The sequence below is a fragment of the Lissotriton helveticus genome, chromosome 12 (genome assembly GCF_964261635.1).
Source record: "Lissotriton helveticus chromosome 12, aLisHel1.1, whole genome shotgun sequence".
NCBI classification, from domain to species: Eukaryota; Metazoa; Chordata; class Amphibia; order Caudata; family Salamandridae; genus Lissotriton; species Lissotriton helveticus.
Window position 1 is genome coordinate 131,523,923 of NC_136073.1, and position 8,869 is coordinate 131,532,791.

The following is an 8,869-nucleotide window of genomic DNA, read 5'->3' on the forward strand; positions in this document are numbered from 1 at the left end:
TGGGACCCTATTGAACTCTGTGCTCGTGCTGCTTTTAGTCTATGGCCCATATTACAGAAGTCTACCATCTTTGAGTATTTGAGGCTCCTTTGTAAGTGCTTTATCTTTCTTACTTGAAGAGCTATATAATAAAGGGGTCAGGGAAAGATTGCATTTATGGAAGATAAAAGAAGGCACACTTGTCTCACCAAATGCCGTAGAGATACCTGATGTTTTACTCATGTTATCCTTAGTTTGTTTTTGTTAGACCTTGCATTCTTAAGGTGGCCTGAACCCTACCTTATTGCTTTTCACCTACGCATTTTGCTGTATCTTTTTGTTGGCCTTAGGACTCTGATCACTTTATCGCTACTAATCAGTGCTGAAGTGCACGTGCTTCTTCCCTAATCATGTGTGTAATTGGAGTATACCTGACTGACAGATTTAATTGACTTGAAAGCCCCTTGTAAAGTGGTATACCATATACCCAGGGACTGATTGTGCCGCCCAAAGAAGTAGCATTTCAAACCTGTCTCAAGCCTGCTACTGCAGTGCCTGTGCTGCAGTGTACTGCCACTTCGACTTGCCATTTAAAACTATTTGCCAAGCCTTAAACTCTAATTTTATTACATATAATTAACCCCTACGGTAGGCCCTAGGTAGTCCTAGGGGCATCATGCTATGTAAGTAAAAGGTAAGACATGTACTGTGGTAGTTTGCATGTCCTGGTAGTACCAAACAGTCTATTACATTTTTCACTACAGTGAGGTCTGCCCCTCTCAGAGGTTAGCATTGGGTATTCCCTTATACTTTTTGGGGGGTAATTCCATATCAGAGAGGAGAAGCTTTATTTATTTATTGATAAATCCTATTTACTGGTGAGGTTGGATTTAACTTTACTCTTTTATAAATGCCATTTTTAGAGAGTGAGCATTTTTCTGCACTTACTGCTCTATTTGCCTGAAAAACTGTCTCCAATTGACGTCTGGATTTGGCTGCGAGACAGCTACATTTGTGCATTCCCTCTAGACAGCCACAACACAGGTCACTCAACTGCAACTGCATTCTGATTGGCATGGGGAGAGCTCCATTCCCCCCACCGCAAATAGGTTCAAGAACGATAATTTATGTCAGTAGGTACAATATAGCTACATCTTATAATCATGTGTGTTTAAATAATTTGTCGTTAGATCGTTTAAATATTTTAAAGGATCTGTTTTTAATAGACATTTTACAAAAACAACTGGTACATTTGGTAATTCTGTAAAAGAAAAACCCAACTGCTGTGACATTGCCAACTACAATGCCGTGACTCGGATTCGAACCGAGGTTGCTGCGGCCACAACGCAGAGTACTAACCACTATACGATCACGGCAAGCTACTTGGGCTCAATATCATACAGTGACATGGAGAGTTTATAATTCTGAACACTCAGGGAACTCCTGTGATAGGCTGAATGTGTTCATTGCTTCCTCATTCCTTATATAAAGGCTTTGTCTCCTCAGTGGTTGATAGGCTGAAACCGTTTCCTGGCCTCCTGCTTGTGAACTGCCAGGAGTCAAAGATCACACATACACTTGTGGGCCTGTGATGGGACACCAATGCAGAGAAACACACCTGGCGCAGATCTTCTATTCTGTCTATTAGACCTGCATCTCCCCTGTACCTCCTCAAGCCATCTGGATGTGAAGCAAGAAAGAGTTAAGGAGCGGTCCATCTACACTTTTATAGGGAGGATGCTGCCGTGAGCTCCTCCCAGCTAATCACACAAACAGCAGTAAAGCAAGATAACTACACAGTTAGGGGGGACTGCATGGTTAGGTTTTTGAGGAATTATTGAAACTGACCTCAGTGACCCATGATCAGAGCTGTGGCTAATGACTGCGTGCCTAATTATGATGAAGCAAGCACCATGGCTCGTAGGGGCCCCACAACACGCTTTTCTTAGCTCATTGAATTAAAGTATAAACCTCTGCCATGTATGAGTGGTAAAGGCTTGTTAATTTGGTTGCTTTTCCAATTCACGTCTGACAACAAGATGAAGGAACATTGGGGCATCAGAAGCTTTGGAAAGTAGCCACCAACCTCAGAGAAAGAGAGAAAGAAGGAAAAGGCAGTATGAGGTGTGGAGAAAACAGCAGCAGGTACAAGGAGCTCAAATGAGATTAATGGCGCCTAAATAGAGCACGTAAAGGAACAGTTACAAATCTAAGAAAAGGGAAAGAAAGACTAGGAAAAAAACACGGAAAGAGCTGTAGATAAAATTCTCTTCCTGGGACAGCAGGCTAAGAGAAATTACACAGGGAGCAGTTAAGCTTGTAACACGGGGAGAATAGAAAAGAAAATGCAGTTTTATGAAGTGTGTTTGCCTAATCCAGCAAGCACTTTTGTTTTATTTTTCTATTTGCTTCTTTTATTGGTAAAGTAAGTTTCAAGTGCATGAATGGTATGACTGAGAGAGCCAGGGTATAATAATTTGAAGTGTTTGCACCAGCGCTAATGTAGGACGAGAGTTATAGCAAAGATATGAAAGGGGTAGCGATAATAAATATGTGAAAGGGCAATAGTGACACTAAAATAAGCCACCTATTTATAAAACTGACATGGAAGAAGTTCTAAAGGTTAACTTCTGAAATTGTAGCCGATGTTAAAAAGTTTCTCGTTGTTGGCAGGATTCGAACCTGCGCGGGGAGACCCCGATGGATTTCTAGTCCATCGCCTTAACCACTCGGTCACAACAACTGACTGTAAGTTTGGTGCAAATAATCTGTATGAAAGTTTTCAAGGTGTCCCACAGCAAATTCCTGGTATTCTGAAATGCACTTTTTAAAAATAATGTTTTTTTCAGCAGGCACATTCTCTCCTAAAAACAAAAATTGCATGAGTATATCTCTAGTTTGGAAAAGGATAGGCTTTCATGCATACTCTCATGTGGCACTCAAGTTTTTGGGACCCTATTGCACTCTGTGTTCGTGCTGCTTTTAGTCTATGGCCCATATTACAGAAGTCTACCATCTTTGAGTATTTGAGGCTCCTTTGTAAGTGCTTTATCTTTCTTACTTGAAGAGCTATATAATAAAGGGGTCAGGGAAAGATTGCATTTATGGAAGAGAAAAGAAGGCACACTTGTCTCACCAAATGCCGTAGAGATACCTGATGTTTTACTCATGTTATCCTTAGTTTGTTTTTGTTAGACCTTGCATTCTTAAGGTGGCCTGAACCCTACCTTATTGCTTTTCACCTATGCATTTTGCTGTATCTTTTTGTTGGCCTTAGGACTCTGATCACTTTATCGCTACTAATCAGTGCTGAAGTGCACGTGCTTCTTCCCTAATCATGTGTGTAATTGGAGTATACCTGACTGACAGATTTAATTGACTTGAAAGCCCCTTGTAAAGTGGTATACCATATACCCAGGGACTGATTGTGCCGCCCAAAGAAGTAGCATTTCAAACCTGTCTCAAGCCTGCTACTGCAGTGCCTGTGCTGAAGTGTACTGCCACTTCGACTTGCCATTTAAAACTACTTGCCAAGCCTTAAACTCCAATTTTATTACATATAAGTATCCCCTAAGGTAGGCCCTAGGTAGTCCTAGGGGCATCATGCTATGTAAGTAAAAGGTAAGACATGTACTGTGGTAGTTTGCATGTCCTGGTAGTACCAAACAGTCTATTACATTTTTCACTACTGTGAGGTCTGCCCCTCTCGTAGGTTAGCATTGGGTATTCCCTTATACTTTTTGGGGGGTAATTCCATATCAGAGAGGAGAAGCTTTATTTATTTATTGATAAATCCTATTTATTGGTGAGGTTGGATTTAACGTTACTATTTTATAAATGCCATTTTTAGAGAGTGAGCATTTCTCTGCACTTACTGCTCTATTTGCCTGAAAACCTGTCTCCAATTGACGTCTGGATTGGGCTGCGAGACAGCTACATTTGTGCATTCCCTCTAGACAGCCACAACACAGGTCACTCAACTGCAACTGCATTCTGATTGGCATGGGGGAGAGCTCCATTCCCCCCACTGCAAATAGGTTCAAGAACGATAATTTATGTCAGTAGGTACAATATAGCTACATCTTATAATCATGTGTGTTTAAATAATTTGTCGTTAGATCGTTTAAATATTTTAAAGGGTCTGTTTTTAATAGACATTTTACAAAAACAACTGGTACATTTGGTAATTCTGTAAAAGAAAAACCCAACTGCTGTGACATTGCCAACTACAATGCCGTGACTCGGATTCGAATCGAGGTTGCTGCGGCCACAACGCAGAGTACTAACCACTATACGATCACGGCAAGCTACTTGGGCTCAATAGCATACAGAGACATGGAGAATTTATAATTCGGAACACTCAGGGAACTCCTGTGATAGGCTGAATGTGTTCATTGCTTCCTCATTCCTTATACAAAGGCTTTGTCTCCTCAGTGGTTGATAGGCTGAAACCGTTTCCTGGCCGCCTGCTTGTGAACTGCCAGAAGTCAAAGATCACACATACACTTGTGGGCCTGTGATGGGACACCAATGCAGAGAAACACACCTGGCGCAGATCTTCTATTCTGTCTATTAGACCTGTATCTCCCCTGTACCTCCTCAAGCCATCTGGATGTGAAGCAAGAAAAAGTTAAGGAGCGGTCCATCTACACTTTTATAGGGAGGATGCTGCCGTGAGCTCCTCCCAGCTAATCACACAAACAGCAGTAAAGCAAGATAACTACACAGTTAGGGGGGACTGCATGGTTAGGTTTTTGAGGAATTATTGAAACTGACCTCAGTGACCCATGATCAGAGCTGTGGCTAATGACTGCGTGCCTAATTATGATGAAGCAAGCACCATGGCTCGTAGGGGCCCCACAACACGCTTTTCTTAGCTCATTGAATTAAAGTATAAACCTCTGCCATGTATGAGTGGTAAAGGCTTGTTAAATTGGTTGCTTTTCCAATTCACGTCTGACAACAAGATGAAGGAACATTGGGGCAACAGAAGCTTTGGAAAGTAGCCACCAACCTCAGAGAAAGAGAGAAAGAGGGAAAAGGCAGTATGAGGTGTGGAGAAAACAGCAGCAGGTACAAGGAGCTCAAATGAGATTAATGGCGACTAAATAGAGCACATAAAGAAACAGTTACAAATCTAAGAAAAGGGAAAGAAAGACTAGGAAAAAAACACGGAAAGAGCCTGTAGATAAAATTCTCTTCCTGGGACAGCAGGCTAAGAGAAATTACACAGGGAGCAGTTAAGCTTGTAACACGGGGAGAATAGAAAAGAAAATGCAGTTTTATGAAGTGTGTTTGCCTAATCCAGCAAGCACTTTTGTTTTATTTTTCTATTTGCTTCTTTTATTGGTAAAGTAAGTTTCAAGTGCATGAATGGTATGACTGAGAGAGCCAGGGTATAATAATTTCAAGTGTTTGCGCCAGCGCTAATGTAGGACGAGAGTTATAGCAAAGATACGAAAGGGGTAGCGATAATAAATATGTGAAAGGGCAATAGTGACACCAAAATAAGCCACCTATTTATAAAACTGACATGGAAGAAATTCTAAAGGTTAACTTCTGAAATTGTAGCCGATGTTAATAATTTTCTTGTTATTGGCAGGATTCGAACTTGCGCGGAGAGACCCCGATGGATTTCTAGTCCATCGCCTTAACCACTCGGCCACAACAACTGACTATAAGTTTTGTGCAAATAATCTGTATGAAAGTTTTCAAGGTGTCCCACAGCAAATTCCTGGTATTCTGCAATGCACTTTTTAAAAATAATGTTTTTTTCAGCAGGCACATTCTCTCCTAAAAACAAAAATTGCAAGAGTATATCTCTAGTTTGGAAAAGGATAGGCTTTCATGCATACTCTCATGTGGCACTCAAGTTTTTGGGACCCTATTGCACTCTGTTTTCGTGCTGCTTTTAGTCTATGGCCCATATTACAGAAGTCTACCATCTTTGAGTATTTGAGGCTCCTTTGTAAGTGCTTTATCTTTTTTACTTGAAGAGCTATATAATAAAGGGGTCAGGGAAAGATTGCATTTATGGAAGATAAAAGAAGGCACACTTGTCTCACCAAATGCCGTAGAGAAACCTGATGTATTACTCATGTTATCCTTAGTTTGTTTTTGTTAGACCTTGCATTCTTAAGGTGGCCTCAACCCTACCTTATTGCTTTTCACCTACTCATTTTGCTGTATCTTTTTGTTGGCCTTAGTACTCTGATCACTTTATCGCTACTAATTAGTGCTGAAGTGCATGTGCTTCTTCCCTAATCATGTGTGTAATTGGAGTATACCTGACTGACAGATTTAATTGACTTGAAAGCCCCTTGTAAAGTGGTATACCATATACCCAGGGACTGATTGTGCCGCCCAAAGAAGTAGCATTTCAAACCTGTATCAAGCCTGCTACTGCAGTGCCTGTGCTGCAGTGTACTGCCACTTCGACTTGCCAGTTAAAACTACTTGCCAAGCCTTAAACTCCAATTTTATTACATATAATTAACCCCTAAGGTAGGCCCTAGGTAGTCCTAGGGGCATCATGCTATGTAAGTAAAAGGTAAGACATGTACTGTGGTAGTTTGCATGTCCTGGTAGTACCAAACAGTCTATTACATTTTTCACTACAGTGAGGTCTGTCCCTCTCATAGGTTAGCATTGGGTATTCCCTTATACTTTTTGGAAGGTAATTCCATATCAGAGAGGAGAAGCTTTATTTATTTATTGATAAATCCTATTTACTGGTGAGGTTGGATTTAACTTTACTATTTTATAAATGCCATTTTTAGAGAGTGAGCATTTCTCTGCACTTACTGCTCTATTTGCCTGAAAACCTGTCTCCAATTGACGTCTGGTTTGGGCTGCGAGACAGCTACATTTGTGCATTCCCTCTAGACAGCCACAACACAGGTCACTCAACTGCAACTGCATTCTGATTGGCATGGGGAGAGCTCCATTCCCCCACCTCAAATAGGTTCAAGAACGATAATTTATGTCAGTAGGTACAATATAGCTACATCTTATAATCATGTGTGTTTAAATAATTTGTCGTTAGATCGTTTAAATATTTTAAAGGATCTGTTTTTAATAGACATTTTACAAAAACAACTGGTACATTTGGTAATTCTGTAAAAGAAAAACCCAACTGCCGTGACATTGCCAACCACAATGCCGTGACTCCGATTCGAACCAAGGTTTCTGCGGCCACAACTCAGAGTACTAACCACTATACGATCACAGCTGCTACTTGGGATCAATAACATACAGTGACATGGAGAATTTATAATTCGGAACACTCAGGGAACTCCTGTGATAGGCTGAATGTGTTCATTGCTTCCTCATTCCTTATACAAAGGCTTTGTCTCCTCAGTGGTTGATAGGCTGAAACCGTTTCCTGGCCGCCTGCTTGTGAACTGCCAGGAGTCAAAGATCACACATACACTTGTGGGCCTGTGATGGGACACCAATGCAGAGAAACACACCTGGCGCAGATCTTCTATTCTGTCTAGTAGACCTGCATCTCCCCTGTACCTCCTCAAGCCATCTGTATGTGAAGCAAGAAAGAGTTAAGGAGCGGTCCATCTACACTTTTATAGGGAGGATGCTGCCGTGAGCTCCTCCCAGCTAATCACACAAACAGCAGTAAAGCAAGATAACTACACAGTTAGGGGGGACTGCATGGTTAGGTTTTTGAGGAATTATTGAAACTGACCTCAGTGACCCATGATCAGAGCTGCGGCTAATGACTGCGTGCCTAATTATGATGAAGCAAGCACCATGGCTCCTAGGGGTCCCACAACACGCTTTTCTTAGCTCACTGAATTAAAGTATAAACCTCTGCCATGTATGAGTGGTTGAGGGTTGTTAATTTGGTTGCTTTTCCAATTCACGTCTGACAACAAGATGAAGGAACATTGGGGCATCAGAAGCTTTGGAAAGTAGCCAACAACCTCAGAGAAAGAGAGAAAGAGGGAAAAGGCAGTATGAGGTGTGGAGAAAACAGCAGCAGGTACAAGGAGCTCAAATGAGATTAATGGCGCCTAAATAGAGCATGTAAAGGAACAGTTACAAATCTAAGAAAAGGGAAAGAAAGACTAGGAAATAAACACGGAAAGAGCCTGTAGATAAAATTCTCTTCCTGGGACAGCAGGCTAAGAGAAATTACACAGGGAGCAGTTAAGCTTGCAACACGGGGAGAATAGAAAAGAAAATGCAGTTTTATGAAGTGTGTTTGCCTAATCCAGCAAGCACTTTTGTTTTATTTTTCTATTTGCTTCTTTTATTGGTAAAGTAAGTTTCAAGTGCATGAATGGTATGACTGAGAGAGCCAGGGTATAATAATTTGAAGTGTTTGCAACAGCGTTAATGTAGGACGAGAGTTATAGCAAAGATATGAAAGGGGTAGCGATAATAAATATGTGAAAGGGCAATAGTGACACCAAAATAAGCCACCTATTTATAAAACTAACATGGAAGAAATTCTAAAGGTTAACTTCTGAAATTGTAGCCGATGTAAAAAAGTTTCTCGTTGTTGGCAGGATTCGTACCTGCGTGGGGAGACCCCAATGGATTTCTAGTCCATCGCCTTAACCACTCAGCCAAACTGACAGTAAGTTTTGTGCAAATAATCTGTATGAAAGTTTTCAAGGTGTCCCACAGCAAATTCCTGATATTCTGCAATGCACTTTTTTCAAAATAATGTTTTTTTCAGCAGGCACATTCTCTCCTAAAAACAAAAATAAGGCTACATCTTATAATCATGTGTGTTTAAATAATTTGTCGTTAGATCGTTTAAATATTTTAAAGGATCTGTTTTTAATAGACATTTTACAAAAACAACTGGTACATTTGGTAATTCTGTAAAAGAAAAACCCAACTGCCGTGACATTGCCAACCACAA

At 40.8% G+C, this 8,869-nt stretch overlaps 3 non-coding genes across 3 annotated transcripts; all 3 read right to left on the reverse strand.

Moving 5' to 3' along the window:
* Nucleotides 1–1,283: 1,283 nt before the first annotated feature.
* Nucleotides 1,284–1,355, reverse strand: TRNAH-GUG (transfer RNA histidin (anticodon GUG)). Its single transcript has one exon. It is a non-coding gene; the product is annotated as a tRNA-His (tRNA).
* Nucleotides 1,356–2,640: 1,285 nt separating this feature from the next.
* Nucleotides 2,641–2,722, reverse strand: TRNAS-AGA (transfer RNA serine (anticodon AGA)). The gene has a single exon. It is a non-coding gene; the product is annotated as a tRNA-Ser (tRNA).
* Nucleotides 2,723–5,569: 2,847 nt separating this feature from the next.
* On the reverse strand, nt 5,570–5,651 carry TRNAS-AGA (transfer RNA serine (anticodon AGA)). The gene has a single exon. It is a non-coding gene; the product is annotated as a tRNA-Ser (tRNA).
* Between the last annotated feature and the right edge of the window lie 3,218 nt (nt 5,652–8,869).